The sequence below is a fragment of the Ovis aries genome, chromosome 3 (genome assembly GCF_016772045.2).
Source record: "Ovis aries strain OAR_USU_Benz2616 breed Rambouillet chromosome 3, ARS-UI_Ramb_v3.0, whole genome shotgun sequence".
NCBI lineage: Eukaryota > Metazoa > Chordata > Mammalia > Artiodactyla > Bovidae > Ovis > Ovis aries.
Window position 1 is genome coordinate 25,352,422 of NC_056056.1, and position 16,782 is coordinate 25,369,203.

Sequence of the window (16,782 nt, forward strand, 5' to 3'; positions counted from 1 at the left end):
GGCAGTAGACTTGGAGTCTATGCCAAAAGTTAGGTCTCTGATCAGTGGAGAAGTTCCAGGAAAACAGGTTTACACTAAATATATGGAGATTATGCCTACAAATTAGCTGTTCAAAAATAGAAAATTTGACTTATAAAGTTACACATATTCCTACATCACATAAAAGTTTGGGCAGGGAGGAATCCTTCAGTTTTCCTTTTATTCCTCTCCAGCCCCCTGCATCCACCCTCCTCCCCTGGCTCTGGTCCCACATCTAATTCATTAGTCAGTCTTACCAGGCCTGCTCTGGATCTATATGCCTGAAGCATTTACTTCTGTTGTGACTCTTCTCGTATAACCACCATCATTTCTCAACTGGAATAGCCTCCCAAATGGAATATCTTCCCAACTGGAAGAGTCTCCCAAATAGGCTTTTAACTGGAATAACCCCTTCACTGGACTGGTCTCCCAACTGGAATAGCCTCCCAATAATAGGAATTTTTTCTGGGCTTCCCTGGTGGCTCAGTTGGTAAAGAATCACGTGCAATGAAGGAGGCTGTCTGCAGTGCAAGAGACATGGGTTCAATCCCTGGGTCGGGAAGATTCCCTGAAGAATGAAATGGCAACCCATTCCAGGATTCTTGCCTGGGAAATCCCATAGATAGAGAAGCCTGGCAGGCTACAGTCCATGGGGTCACAATGACTTAGCAACTAAACCAAACAGGAATAGCCTGTAAACACTAAATCTGCAACTTGAGAAATAACGCTGACCGTGAGTAGCTCCAGAAGCCTGGCCCTCAGCATCCTTAAATCTCACTACACATGTGCCCACCTCCCTTGCACCTTATTTTATTCAGCACCCATTGCTGAGTGACTTCTAGATCTAGTTCCTTGAGAAGGCCAATCCTCTGTGCACATTCAGGTCCTGATTTCCTCAATACAGGAAATTATGCATGTCAGCTTGTTTTCCACTATCAGGAAGCTTTCATCTCAACCCCTTTCTGACGAGGGTTGTTCTCTGCTCATCTTTTAAGAAAAATGCAAATGTTCTCTCCACATTATTTCTGTGCTTACACCATCTCTGTGTGTCTGAACCTGCAGCTGCAGTTCACCGCTCTGCAAGCAGAGCCCTGGCTCACACTCTGCCTGCTGTTTTCCGCACGCTGGTTCCTTGGACTCTGCAATGCAGTAGAAATGGTTCCTGTGATTGAGCAGCTTCTGGCCTCCAGTTCTCCCTGGACTCTGAAGCTATCCTCTGCAGAGAAGTCGCTGGTGACGTTGTTCTAAGGCTTCTAGAAATGCAGCAAACAGTACTTCTTCGGTTTAACAATTAACGGAGAGACAAGGGCTTCAGAAGGTTGTATTTCATCTCTTGTATTCAAACATCTGCATCTGGAGACCTTAGCCAAGGCTATGCCTGAGGATGTTTATGTCCCCTCGCACACCACAGCCCACCCTTGATTCATCCCATCTCACATCAAATCTCTGCACTGAAAGGACAAGAAGAATCTAAGATAATCAATTTGAAATTTTAGTCTAAATTCTTAACTTGGTAAAGTGGTTTGTTTCTCATCCAGAGATATAAAATGTCACATTTAATACTGACCTGGTACAAGTAATGAAAAGACCTGATTTCCTCCCCTTAATTTTAGGGGAAGTAGCAGGGGGTTTGGAATCAGACATGTTTGGACTTAGATCACAGCTCTCCTGCTTGCCAACACTGTGACCTTGAGCCTAATACTTAATCGCTCTGAGCCAAGGATTCTGTATCACAGTAAGGGACTAATACACCTCCAAGGGATGCTTTAAAGCTTCCAAAAGGCTCTGGGGACCTGTCAGACATCAGCAGACAAGAGCAGCTTCTGCAGCTGTAATTATTAGTGGTGGTAACCTTTAGTGGTACAGGTAGTGGTAGGGGTGGTAGTAGCACAGAAGTATTTCTTGTGCAGCCCCTCAGACAAATGGCTGTGGACCTGGGATTTAAATTGACTTAAAAACTACGTGTCCAAGTATATATATACAATGTGAGAAAATGAAAGTGTTAGTTTCTCAGTTGTGTCCGATTCTTTGCCATGCCGTGGGCTATAACCCACCAGGCTCCTCTGTCCATGGAATTCTCCAGGCAAGAATAGTGGAGTGGGTTTGCCATTCCCTTCTCCAGGGGATCATCCCAACTCAGGGATTGAATCCAGGTCTCCTGCATTGCAGGCAGATTCCTTACTGACTGAGCCACTAGGCAAGACCGTATATACTCTAGATGTGGATAATTAGTCACCAGGAACAGTAATCAGCAAATTCCTGAACCCTATGGTTCAGGAATGGAAGGACCATTATCTGCTGGCTCAGAAGGCCGCATCATTAGGTGACAATATCAGCTGAAATGACTCTTGTCTGAGCACTAGCACTTCCATGTCTCAGCCTTGGGCAGGGCAGAGCCCAGGATGGGGTGGTGGCCTAGGTAGGACCTCAGTATCTGGATTCAGTCCTGAACAAAACAGCATTAGAGTTCTGAACCAGGATCTCTGAAGTTGGAACTCTGCAATCTGCTAGGTTCCCCACATGATTTCTATTCACTCACTTTTGAGAATCTTTCCAAGTGTCTGCTATCCAGACAACATTAATGCAAAGCTCTATTAATGAGAAGGAGGTCTTTGTCAAGACAAATAATTATATGCAAGAGACACTAAACAAAATAACCCAGAGGATTTCCCCATATCTTATCCTTCCATATACATGTAACCCACTCTCCATTTTCTGGCAATATTTATAGGATTAAGGATCCTTTATGAAACATCCAGGGATTACCTGTCCCTTTTATTATTGAACTCTATCTTTCCATTTTGTGACTTGCAGTAAGTTTTATACAGCACATAAACATTAGATAAAATTAACACTAGATACATGAATAGGAATTTAGTCTCCCAATGCCACAATTTTAATCATCACAGAATTTTCTATCAGTCAGTTACCAAGTATTTTTTGAGCACCAGGATCATGCAAGTGCCTAGGGAAGAATGAGGTCCAACACATTTCTCCGCAGATTTTACAATCTAGTCTAGAAACAAAAGGGAAATGATATGAAAAGCATTGCTATTGAAAAAGAATGACAGAAATAATAATAACAACACCAGTTGACTGAGCACTGCCTATAAATCCAAGATCATACCAGCTATTTATATGAAATTATACCTGATGCTGATAATACAAGAGAGGCACCATGTCTCTCTATGTTACATAAGAAGCTGAGGCTTAATGAGATTAAGAAACTTGTTCAAGATCAAGCAGAAAACAAATGGAAGGACTGGGGTTAAAAATCTTAGGTTATCACGTTCTAAAGTCATTGCTTTTTAGAATTAGGAGGACAGGGAAAGAATCCTAGGCAATACAAACATGATGCCAGGCCAGCTCATCCATGGTGACAAGGGGAATAAGGTTGACAATTGGGTCAAGTGCATGAAGCTAACAAGAATTCAAGTATCTTTCGCTCTACCCTGTGAACTCATGAGTCAAAGGTACTAATATAGTGTCCCCTCATCTACTTAATACCGGAGAGAGTGATTATGACTCAGCAACTTTCTGCCCTCTTCCTCACCCTCCTGCCTTCCTTTCTGCTTCTTTTCCTCCTGGCCTCGTCTTCTGCCTCCCTCCCTCCCCACACCATCTGTATCACTCAAAAAGCCTCAAAATAGAACCTGTTTATTTAAACCACTGATTCTTAAATATATTCGGACCACATCATCTGGTAAGCATGCTATGCTTTTTCATTCTGCTCTGTGTATTCACAGGCAGTTCACTGCCTAGAATGCCCATCACGCCCATCTCCAGTGGGCAGATGTCATTTCATCCCTTTCCAAATATGTCCCTGGATCTGAGGCCTTTCATTCCTTTACACCCATCCCAATCATTCCTTTATCTGTGCTCTCACAGCTCCTGTTACTCAGTTTCATCAAAAATGCTCCTTGAGAATAGAAACTATTTTTGATTTATTCTTTGTCCACAACTTCTAACTCTGGGCCAAGAATTAACAGGTGCTCGAAAAAAGTCTACATAGATAAGAGATGTAAAGATGGGTATTAATACTTTTGCCTCAGCCTCTTGAAGGCCGGAGAAGTCCCCAGCAGTCCAGAAACAACCCTGCTTACTGGCGCAGTCAGCACAGTCAGCCCTCCCCAGACCTGGAGAGAGGATGAAAGAAGATTGGATGGTGGAAGAGCATGGTCAGTCAGAAACCCCCAGGAAACATGAGGACTCGCCATCATTATAATTAATTTAAAGGTTTTGCAGGCTGTGAACGTGACAGGAAACATGTTTGCCTTTGGGAAACAGACATTCTGCAGGCTTCCATGATAGAGTTCCTCAGGAAGCCAGCCTGTTTTCAAACCTCCTGACCTTTCTCTATTAACTTGAGTATAAAAGCCCCCAGCCTCTCTATTTGACATTCTCTCTCCCCACACACTCACATTCCGAGGACTCTCCTCCATCCTCAGAAAGCATTCTTAAGTTTTCTGCACTTAATAAAAGCTGCTTTTGGGATGGGATGGTATATCAGTTATTAGTAACCTAGCATGGACTGTAACAGCTTATGCTTCTGAGTAACTCTCAGGACTGATTTTACATTAATTAGTAACATAAAATAACAGGGTAATTTAGAATAAATCTCTGAGGAGTTGCTACTGAATCCTGGGAAACAAGGTTGTGTGCCCTAGAAAAGAGAGAAGGGGAAGGAAAAAGAGGGATGATGAGGAACCTCTCCTTGGTGTCTCGAAATACCAGAAGTGAGCAGTCACCTAGGCCAATATTATCATTCTCATTATGACAACTGACGACTGTTATGTCCCAGGTGCTGTGCTGGACACTTCAATAAACATACTCCATGGTTCACACAACAATCCTATAAGGCAATTCATCCTAGTCATCATTTTTGTCTCAACTTTAGGGCTTTTGGATCCCCCAAACAGTATTAGAATACTCTCAACATATTTTGCATCATTTCTCCATAAACTTTATCACAATTTTAATTACATGATTGCACAATTATCTGTGCAATTTCTGTCTTTTCCAGTGGACTCTAAGTCCATAAAAATAGTGATCGTTTCTTATTTTATTTTTATCCACGGACCTATCCCCAGCAGCTAGCACAATGCGTGTCTCATAATAAGTAATCAGTAAATATCTATGGATTCATGAATGAGTTAAAATAAGTGAATGCGTGCTAGGTCGCTTCAGTCATATCCAACTCTGCAACCCTTTGGACTGTAGCCCAGCAGGCTCCTCTATCCATGGGATTCTCCAAGCAAGGATACTGGAATGGGTGGCCATGCCCTCCTCCAGGGGGTCTTCCTGACCTAGGGGTCGAACTTGTGTGTCTCTTAAGTCTCCTGCACTGGCAGGAGGGTTCTTTACCACTAGAACCACCTGGGAAACCCATATAACGATGATTAAACCCATTTTACAAATGAGAAAACCAAGGTTCAGCATCTGAGCTCAAGGTCAAGATCCAGTTTTGAGAGCTTGAGACTGCCTGAACCAGTGCCCCCAAGTACATTTGACTTCCAAGCATGGGTATTTTCGACCTTACAGTCGCTCTTAAAGCTTCAGGTGGGAACACACTTGTTAATGAGGTATGGGGCATACATTTACTTTCTTTCTCCTAAACTTTCCACAAGTCTAGATAAATATCTTTTGAGCTCTCTATTAGAATCTTGTAAATTTTGGCTGGGCCTACCACTATTATCAGATCAAGAGGCATTATAAATGGGAATCAAATTTATTACCGAATTATTTTCTCTGGTACTTTTCTGATTAAGTTAAATAAAAACTAAATTTCAAAATAGAAAGAGATTAAAGTAAGACTACTCAGTACTCTTGCCTGGAAAATCCCATGGACGGATAAGCCTGCAGTCCATGGGGTCGTTGAGGGTCAGACATGACTAAGCAACTTCACTTTCACTTTTCACTTTCACGCATTGGAGAAAGAAATGGCAGCCCACTCCAGTGTTCTTGCCTGGAGAATCCCAGGGACGGGGGAGCCTGGTGGGCTCCCATCTATGGGGTCACACAGAGTCAGACACGACTGAAGCGGCTTAGCAGCAGCAGCAGCAGTCATGTAAAGCATCTATCAGGGAGATGCCATAAAAGCAGAAAAGCTGTTTTGAAGCTTAAAGACGAAGCACCATTCTCTAGAAGAATTCTCGAGAGTTTAGGTAAAAACACGGACAGTCCACAGAAGCCATATGACTGAGAAACAAGAGCCTGAGACTGGGGACAGATGACCTGAGTGAGCTCTGAATGAATCCTTCCCTGTTGTGATGATAAAACCCCCAGAACAATTTCGTCCTGAGAACTAAATGATATGTGGTACTTGGAAAATGCTTGTAAAAGCCCTCATTAAAACAAAAAAGCCTTCATTAATACGAAAAGTTGAAGGCTGACAAAACAAAGGCTGGGAAATGACCACAATATTTCCTACCGCTGACCTGCCTCACACGAAGCCCATGACATGTTTGAACTGAAAGAACTAGGGGTTATAAAGAATCCTGACACTTGAGTCCCTGGGTCCGATGAAGCCCTGCAGTGTTTTTATCTAACAACCATTTCAGGTTTAGTAACCGCAGACTCTGCTTGCTCTAGAAAATAGCCCTCACAGAATCTATCAACCAAGCTGTTAGCTTTAAGTGCAACTTCAAAAGCGACTGGTGTCCTTTGCAGCACAAACTTAGATTAAGCAATTTATAGGCAGAAGGGAATGTCTAATTTGCACATAACTGATGGGAGGAAAATGAACGATGAGTCCATAACATTTCAGCTGACTCTGCAGTACAGCTCAGCTTTAAATTTTCTTCAAAATTTAAAGGAAAAGAAATGCAGGCACAATGATTTCACTGCCTGTAGATGGGACTCTTTGCCCTGTACTCAAAGCTCTTCATGGTCTGGCTCCAACTTGATATCCAGCCTCACCTGCTAGGGGTTCACCAGCAGAAACACTTATACATGGTACCCCGGCCTTCCTAGCTCACTTGCCTTCCTAGCTCATGGTGTCCCTTTTATTTCCCCATTCATGAATTCATTCATTCTTCATTCATAAATGAGTTCCTTTCTAGGTGCTGGGACCTGGGGATATGTTGATGAAAGTGACAGGCATGAACGCTCACCTCAGAGACTATATAGCCTAACAGGCAACTACTACGAAAGGGAAAATGCTAGTCTCTCAGTTATGTCTGACTCTTGGCAACCCCATGGACTGTAACCTGGCAGGCTCCTCTGTCCATGGAATTCTCCATGGAAGAATACTGAAATGGGTAGCCATTCCCTCCTCCAGGGAAATCTTCCCATTTGAACCCAGGTCTCCTGCATTGCAGGCAGATTCTTTAACATTTGAGCCAGGAGGGAAGCCCCTATGCTAAATGCCTTGCTCCCCAATTTCCATCAGTTGGTAACTTGTCTCTCTTTTCCAAATGTTACTCACTAAAGTCTTTTCTCAACTCTCCCATGGGTCAAACCTTCCCTACTTGCTTTGTGATTCCCTTTTGACATTCCATAGCTGCTGTCTATCAGGTGCTTGTGATTACTGCTAAAATAAGTGTTATAGACAGGTTATGGGATTTAATTTTCAAAATAACACTCTGACATAGGTAGAGCAAGAAACTCAGGTTTACCGATGATGACACTGAAGCTTAGAGACTCACTCCACCCAATGTCACTCAGCTCTAAGTGATGAAACCAGGATTCAAACCCAGGCAGTCTGACCCAGCACCTGGGCTTTCACCATGATGGTTTCCTGTCCCCGTATTTTGTCATATTCTGTCTTCCCCACACTCTAGACCTTAGACTGTGAGTTTCCTGAGGGCAGGGTCCATATCTCACTCACCTTCTCATTCATACCCTACCTCCCTGCTAACATGCTCCAACAGGACTGAACACTGAGTCAATATTTTGGGGTTTGATTTCTGTGGATACTGAAATTAAATTCTGCGATCCACCCTTGAACCATCCTAGATGATCTTTTAAGTTCTTATAACACAGTAGCTCATTTTGTACTTCAGTATTTTTGGGGTTTCATTTGCATAAACTCCTTGATGCTTGTGTCTCCAGATAGTTTATCATTCTGGAAAGCTAGCTGAGCTTGCTTTTCTTCATGCATCTGCCATTATAGAAAGTGAGAAGGGAATCTGATTTGTCCAGGAGGGTGAGAAGCATTTTGGAGAATAGTTGGGTATGCTAAAAAGGCTGCTGGCTTTGGCTCAGAGGACACAACACAGGAAATGGTTTGATCAGAGGTCTCTGCAGGCTCATCTTTCTCAGGGTCAGGCCCTGGGATAGCTTCCTCTGTCACCACCATCAGAGGCTTAAGCTGCAGGACCCAATCCAAAAATACAGCCACATTTTCTCTCTTAGCCACTCTCAGCACAAATGCTCAGCAGAAAATATTGGGGAGAATATGTAAATCTAAAAACAGGAGAGTAATCTGGACACGGATCTCGTTTGGAGAGGTATAGTTCCCAATAACCAGATGGTCCACAAAGACTTCAGGAAACTTCTTCCCATGGAAGAAGATGGCACAAGTGCTAAGGTCCTATGCATTACCACTGCTCCTCAATTTAAGAAGAACTATGTAAAAGGCAGCCTTTTATTCATGAATTTGATGGAAATATCAATTTCTGGGATCACTGGAATAAGATTGTTACTGAAATGATCTAGTTATTGGCAATACAAATAGGCAGGCTGCTCTCTAACTAGAGAGAAGAAGGAAAAGATGTGCTCAGAGCAAGGGATAGTGAAGCATTGAACTGACTGCTGAATAACTGTATTACTTCATTTTCAATGTTACACTGCCTAGAATGCTACCTCCCTCTCTTGTTTGTTTAATGGGGACCTGCTCATTTCTCAGGACTGTGAAGACAATCCTAAAAACCTGCCTTATTCCCACAGAGCATCTCTGGCAACTGGTTACCAAAAACTTCTAACACGTTTTCTTTGGTGAGAGGGATTGTATGTCTGAACAAAATAAATAAAGATATTGATTTCTCACTGGCTATTCTTTTCTTGTACGGATTAACTATTTAAAATAGAAGAAAAACAGAAGTAAAATCAAAAGATAGGTGTCTGAGCTACTAGTTTACTATAAATAAGGAACGAAGGGGCAGGCACGCCATAAACAGCCTAGAAGCTTCCTTCTACTCACCTACCCCAACTCAGAGGCCAGATTTTCTTCAGAAAGCATTGAGCAAAGCTAAATTAAGCAAGGGAACAGCAAATAAAGGGAGTTCTTTTTTTAAAAAATCTGTAGGATAGTCATATATAAAGTTATTTGTAAAGTTCTTATTTGAGAGCAGAGTTTATGAAATATAAAATTCGTGAAGAACAGAATTCAGCTTTGACCCAGGTTAAGATAGTGGGTCAAGCTTCCCACACTGAGCTCTCTTCTACTTGCCCTCAGTGGTCCCTCGTGTCTCCACTGTGTAATAGGCATCTCTCTATGAGGAGATACGGGAAATTGCTACGAAACGACATGCTTTTCACCTTGAGATCAAAGGATCTGACTTTGGAGAGCTGGGGATATTTTTCTGAAATAGGATCCACAATTGATTATGCGTAGCATAAATTTAATGTCACCATAAATTGCAAACCGCAGCTAAGATGCCTTCTGAAATCCTGAAATCATCCATTCTTATCTTAAACTGCTCTGATAATAAAACACATGAACTTGTTCATTCAAACATTCAATAGATTTTTATTTCACAGGATATAAAATTAATACATAGTCTCAGCTTCATTAAATTTATGTTCTAATAAATTATAAGTAGGAGAAAAATGGAGCAAAGGGATGATCATGGCACTTTGCATGAAAAAGTTATGGTTCAAGCCATATCTCTACCGTTTTATGATATTGAGCAAGTCACTGTATTTCTGTAAATCTTAATTTTTTCATCGTAAGATTGGATTAACAATCTGAAGAATAGAATTTTTAGAAATACCCAAAGAAATTACAAATTAAACACATCTATTATATAGGTACTTGAATAAAGGATTGATCCTCTTTTCTGTATTTTCTTCTTAGGATATCTTACCAGGACTTACACTATTCTCAAAACTACTACCTTCCCCTTAACAAACCAACCTGCACAGCATAAATATTTTAAGAGTCAATGATGAAATTGTTACAGTTTGGAATGGAAAAAATACAATTAAAATCTTAGTTACTTACTGCTTGCTTTGGGGGAAGTTATATGATCCCTATTAGTTTTAATTTTCTTGCTTGTAAAAAGTAGAATAAAATCACCTTCTCTTAAGAAATGCTGTGAGGAAAAGCCTAGGATACACCTCACTTAGAGGAATCACTTAGTAAGTGTTTGTTTTGCTTCCTCTTTCCCTTAAAAATAAGTGCATTCTGCATTTTTAAAAATAATTTTCTGAAATGAATTGCAATAATTGAGGACACCTCAAGAACATAAAGCCATTAAGAAATCAATTAGAAGGAGGTAAAATGGAAGTGGGAGCATGTGTTCCTTGGTTCTGTTTTCTGAAGCAGAACCATCCTAAGCCAACACTTGCTGAAGACCCATCCACCCTTTGGTGACTGATAAGTTACCAACTACCTTATAAGTTATTCAGCTTTCAATACTATATGGGATTCATCTTTAGGTGTGGGCTTCTCACTCTTTTCTCCAGGGGAAGTAGCTCCTTGGTATCAGGAGATGAACCCACAGACCTCTCACCATCACTGCAACTGTGTTTCCCAAGTTCTCTGGAATTAAATGACTGATTCATCAATTCACACTTAGGTATCTACTGGAGAGAAGATCTTGAATGTATACACCAGGAATTAACCTAAGAAAGTTTATAGCTACTGCTGAATTGTCCCCTCTCACAATTAATATGTTGAAATTCTAGTCCCCTAGTAGCAAAGAATGTGACCTCATTTTGAAATAAGGTTGTTGCATATGTTATTAGTTAAGATGAGGTCATACTGGACTAGGGTAGACCCCTAGACCGATATGCCTGGTATCCTTACAAAAAGAATGCCATGTGAAGAGACAGATATGCACACAGAGATAATACTCTGCAAAGACTGACATTATGATGCCGCAAGTCAAGCAGTTACCAGAAGTTCAGAGAGAGCCCTGGCACAGATCCTTCCTTAGTGCCTAAGAGGGAGCATGGCCCTACCGACACTGTGATTCAAACTTCTGGCTTTTAGCACAGTGAGATGACCAAGTACCGCTGTTCTAAGCCATCCAGTTGCCCTTCCTTGTTATGGCCACCCTAGCAGACCAATACAGGCTGATAGTCAATAGGTACTGGTACAGCTGACTGGTTGTCAAAATACTGAGCTAATTTTCTTCCAATTTGGTGCATAAACATCGCATCACTGATCTGAGTCTTAGGCACTCCTGGCCTCCCTATCTACCCTAACCCATTTCATGGAACCTACAGACTTTCTCCATGATGGAAAAACTGAAGATTTAAGTCCTCATGGACTCAACAAACTACATCTTTAGAGCTGCAACAACCTACTCAGGCCAAATGACTCTTTCCACAAGAAAGGCTAAAGAACATTTACAATGGCCAGGACATGGAAAGAGCCTAAATGTCCAATGACAGATGAATGGATAAATGAGATGTGGTACCTTTATGTAGTGGAATATTAGCCATAAAAGGAGTAAAATTGGATCATTTGCAGAGATGCAGATAAACCTAAAGTCTGTCATAGAGAGTGAAGTATGTCAGAAAGAGAAAAACAAATATTGTATATTAACGCGTATATGTGGAATCTAGAAAAATGGTACAGATGAACCTATTTCTAGGGCAGGAAGACAGACACAGACACAGAAAACAGATCAGTGGACACAGCGGGAGGGGAGAATGAGACGAATTGGGAGATGAAGATTGACAAACGTATTTTGACTTCCCTGGTGGCTCCAGTACTCTTGCCTGGAAAATCTCATGGACGGAGGAGCCTGGTGGGCTGCAGTCCATGGGGTCGCAAAGAGTCGGACACGACTGAGCAACTACACACACACATACACACACATTTTACGCATGAATAGCTAGTGGGAACCTGCTGTACTGCACAGGAATCTCAGCTCAGTGCTCTGTGATGAGCTAGATGGGTAGGAAGGTGCGGATTCAGCTGATTCACTTCATTGTGCAGCAGAAACACAGCTCTGTAAAGCGCTTATACTCCTGTATGCTTCTGTAAAGAATTTTAAAAATAAATAAAAGAACATACCTGCTCTCTGCTCGCCTCGCCACTTCCTCACTGTACCTTAAGACAAGGCCAAATCCTCTTCACGTTGTTAAGGATATTACACATTGTTAGGATATTACCAATAAGCTCTCTGGAGAGAAAGAAAAATGCTTACGTATTAACCATCATGGAGATATAAGAAATATTCCCAAATCTACACAATTCTCTGCAGCTCCTGGTTTCTATCTAAAAAGAGACCCTCCGGCTGAGAGTGGGTTGTGCTCATTTCTGTCGTGTCCTCTTTGTGACCTTGTGGACTGTAGCCCACCAGGCTCCTCTGTCCATGGGATTTTCCAGGCAAGAATACTGGAGTGGGTTGCCATGCCTTCCTCCAGAGGGTGGGTTAAACTCATCTAAAGACCTAACAACATAATCCTAACTTCTCTGCATTCAGTGCTTTCTCTTGTCAAGTGGCTTTTTCTATCTCTGTTCCTGCAGACCTCACAGGGACCATTCTCACACAGAGTCTCTGAAGGGAGGGGATAGATGTATATCTATGGCTGATTCATGTTGAGGTTTGACAGAAAACAACAAAATTCTGTACAGCACTTATCCTTCAATGAAAAAAATAAAAAAGAGAAAGAGAGACATGGGACACACAGTGCTTCCTCCGCCTCTAGACATCTATGCAAAGCAATGGATGGGGCTGTTAAGCTGAGGCAAAGAGATGGTGATGTCACCTAACACATAAATAAAATGCTGTCGGCTACACCTTCCCCGCAGACAGTGCTCTCAGGAGCTAATGTGATTCTGTGATCTCATCACACTAGATCTATCAACAGCTCACTGTGCTGCAAGGGGAGAAAACTTGGTAGACACAATGTTGTACCAAGTCATCACTGCTTAGCCGAAATTGTCACCTGTGCAAGCCTGAAATAATACCTGCTTAGGAAGGATGCAGATGTAAACTACAGTTTTAATTGAGGCCCTGACTTTCTAGAAAGAGTATGTTTCAGGACCTGTATCCATGCATTTCAGTTGCCATGGACACAGGCAGCTGTGTGGCTATGAAGCCAGTTTTTAAGGTAAGCAGCTAAAGAAGACCTGTGATGAAATCAGAGCTCAGCCTGACTAATAAGTTATAATAGACCCTGGATCCAATACTTATTGTTTGAGGAGACTGCCAATGTAGTTTATTTGTTTCAGATAACAATTTCTTAAGTTATATTTGTTGCATGAACAAATCAATGAATGAATAGTTCATTTAATGGGCATTAACTGAGGGCTTTTCTGTGATAGGCATTACACCAAGAGGCAGAGATATAAAAAATGCATAAAATACAGTTTCTGCCCTCAAAGATCTCACTGTTTAAGGAAGGTATACATTGTGGTAAGTTTTAAAATGAACAAGCTCAATATAATAGAAGAAAAAAACATTCCTGGGAAAATAGGGCAGTGCCAGGGAAGGCTATGTAGATGGAGGAGACATTAAAGCTAAGTCCTAATGGATAAGTTGGCTTGGCTCCAATATGAAAATCAAGAGCATTCCCAGTGAAAGAGGATTATGTGGAAAATACAGTCATGAAAGAGCAAGTTAGGGGACTGCAGAGGCTATTTCTCACTCAGATGAACAGTTTAAACATTCCTCAAGTACTAACCGGTAATGCTTCCAATATCTAGCAATCATTATCATCCAGAAAAAGTGAAAGTTGTTCAGTCGTGTCCAGCTCTTCATGACCCCATGGACTATATCCCACCAGGCTCCTGTCTGTGGAATTCTCTAGACAAGAATACTGGAGTGGGTAGCCATTCTCTTCTCCAGATCTTCTCAACCCAGGGATCGAACCCAGGTCTCCGGCATTGCAAGCAGATTTCTTTACCATCCGAGGCACCAGGGAAGCCCCAGTCATCCAGAATAGGGCCACAAATCTACAAAGTGCTCCCCTGTACCAGAGTGAATTATGACAAAGCGAATTCACCAAAGTGAATTATGACTATGTTCTTAGTTTCTTTATGAAATACTGATGCCATCTTCACATCTAATAGGGTAAATCTTCCTGTGACATCAAGTTTAATAATAAACTCAGTTTTCAATTGTCTTTTGAGAACCTAACCAGGGAGAAATATTAACTGAAAATAAGAAAAATAATCAGAAAAATGCATAAATCTAGTAATCACTGTACTAGCTCTCTGTTCCCCAAATAAAAGCATGTCTAACTACCAGAGTACATTTAGGCTGTTTCCATGTCCTGGCTATTTAATCAGTAAAGCAAAAATAGATGTTTTTATGGAATTCTCTTGCTTTTTCTATGATCCAACAGATATTGGCAATTTGATCTCTGGTTCCTCTGCTCTTTTCTAAACCCAGCTTGAACATCTGGAAGTTCACGGTTCACATACTGTTGAAGCCTGGCTTGGAGAATTTTGAGCATTGCTTTGCTAGCCGGTGGAATGAGTGCAATTGTGTGGTAATTTGAGCATTTTTCAGTATTGCCCTTATTTGGAATTTGAATGAAAACTGACCTTTTCCAGTCCTGTGGCCACTGCTGAGTTTTCCAAATTTGCTGGCATATTGAGTGCAGCACTTTCACAGCATCATCTTTCAGGATTTGAAATAGCTCAACTGGAATTCTATCACCTCCACTAGCTTTGTTCGTAGTGATGCTTCCTAAGGCTCACTTTTCATTCCAGGATGTCTGGCTCTAGGTGAGTGATCACACCATCGTGGTTATCTGGATCATGAAGATCTTCTTTGTATAGTTCTTCTGTGTATTCTTGCCCCTTCTTCTTAATATCTTCTGCTTCTGTTAGGAGAAGAAAATGGCAACCCAGTCCAGTATTCTTGCCTGGAGAATCGCATGGACAGAGGAGCCTAATGGGCTACAGTCCACGGGGTTGCAAAGAGTCAGACACAACTGAACGACTTCACTTTCACTTTCTGTTAGGTTCATGCCGTTTCTGTATTTTATTGAGCCCATCTTTGCATGAAATGTTCCCCTGGTATCTCTAATTTTCTTGAAGAGATCTCTAGTCTTTCCCATTCTATTGTTTTCCTCTATTTCTTTGCATTGATCACTGAGGAAGGCTTTCTTATCTCTCCTTACTGTTCTTTGGAACTCTGCATTCAAATGGGTATATCTTTCCTTTTCTTCTTTGCCTTTAGCTTCTCTAAAGAAAGTTAAAGGCAAAACTCACTTAGACATTAAAAAAAAGTCTTATTTCCTCAAAATGTTAGTTTCTACTCATTTTTAAGGTAATGTATTTTATTTAACCCACTATATTCAAAATGTTATTGTTTTAACATGCAATCAATATTAAACTTTGTGGGGTTTTTATATTTTTTATCTTTTTTTATTGAGGTATAGCTGATTTACAATGTTGTGACATTCTCTTCTGTACAGCAAAGTGACTTGTTTTTTTTCTTTTTTTATATTCTTTCACATTATAGTTTACCCCAGGTGATCAGATACAGTTTTCTGTGCTATATAGTAGGACCTTATTGCTTATCCATTCTGCATGTCATAGTCTGCATCCATTAATACCAACTCCAAATTCCCAGTCCATTCCTTTCCTTCCCCTTTGCAACCACAAATCTAATCTCTATGTCTGTGAGTATGTTTCTATATTTTTAAAAAAGGTTCATTTGTACCACATTTTAGATTCCACATATAAGTGATATCAAATGGTATTTCTCTTTCTTAGTTCATTTTGCACAATAACCTATAGTTGCAACCATGTTGTTGCAAATGGCATATTTTGCTCTTTTTTATGGCTATCTACTCATTTTTTAATTTATATGGAATAACCTATTTTTGAGAGGTCTGACTGGAAAACAGAGATTATCAGTACCCTTTAGCTTATTTGATGATTAGTGATGCAGACTTTCACTTTCTTATCCTATGATTCTTCTGCATGACGAACAAGGTCGTTAAGTTAATTTAGAAGACTGTGCAAATAGTTGAAATACATGTTTTATTTAGATATAAAAGAACAGAAACATTTTTCTAGCAGGCTTCAAATTGAAAATCAAGTGAAAGCATTAAGTAGGATTACAAAACAGATGTAACTATACCTGAAATATTGGAAGAAGTCTGTTCTTGTAAGGAGTTAGGCTAATAGAAGGTTTTAATTGTCCTTAAACATCCGTATAAAGATGCAGAAAAGCACAATATGTGCAATATTAATCACACACAACAAATCCATCACAGTGAATATCTGGCTAACTCTCAAAGAAAAATAGAATTGTGTCTCAACTCTGGGCTTCACTGGTGACTCAGATGGTAAAGAATCTGCCTGCAACACAGGAGACCTGTGTTCAGTTCCTGGGTTGGGAAGATCCCCTGGAGAAAGGAATGGCTATACACTCCAATATCTCAACTCTATTACCAGCTAAATTTTGACACATTTGAGAGCTTTCCTTATTCTCAATCACAGTTTAATGTCTAGAAATTCATTTGTCTACCTAGTTTTCAGAACCCAACTTACCTTTGAAATTCAAATGAAACAAGTCTGTATAAATGTATGAGCTTCATTCTATGAGTCTTTACTTTCTCTCAGGAGTCTAGAAAACAAAGATAACACTGGTGAGGCCTGTTGCTGTTTTTGCTCTCCTAATT

General features: G+C 40.8%; 1 long non-coding RNA gene across 1 annotated transcript in view; it reads right to left on the reverse strand.

The window, feature by feature from the left end:
• Positions 1-12,116: 12,116 nt before the first annotated feature.
• LOC132659571 (uncharacterized) overlaps positions 12,117-16,782 on the reverse strand; it is a 30,812-nt gene continuing 26,146 nt past the window's right edge. Inside the window, exons 2-3 of the long non-coding RNA XR_009600128.1 lie at positions 16,652-16,727; positions 12,117-12,317 (exon numbers count right to left, since the gene is read on the reverse strand). This is a non-coding gene — a long non-coding RNA (uncharacterized LOC132659571). The remainder of the gene's footprint in view (positions 12,318-16,651; positions 16,728-16,782) is intronic.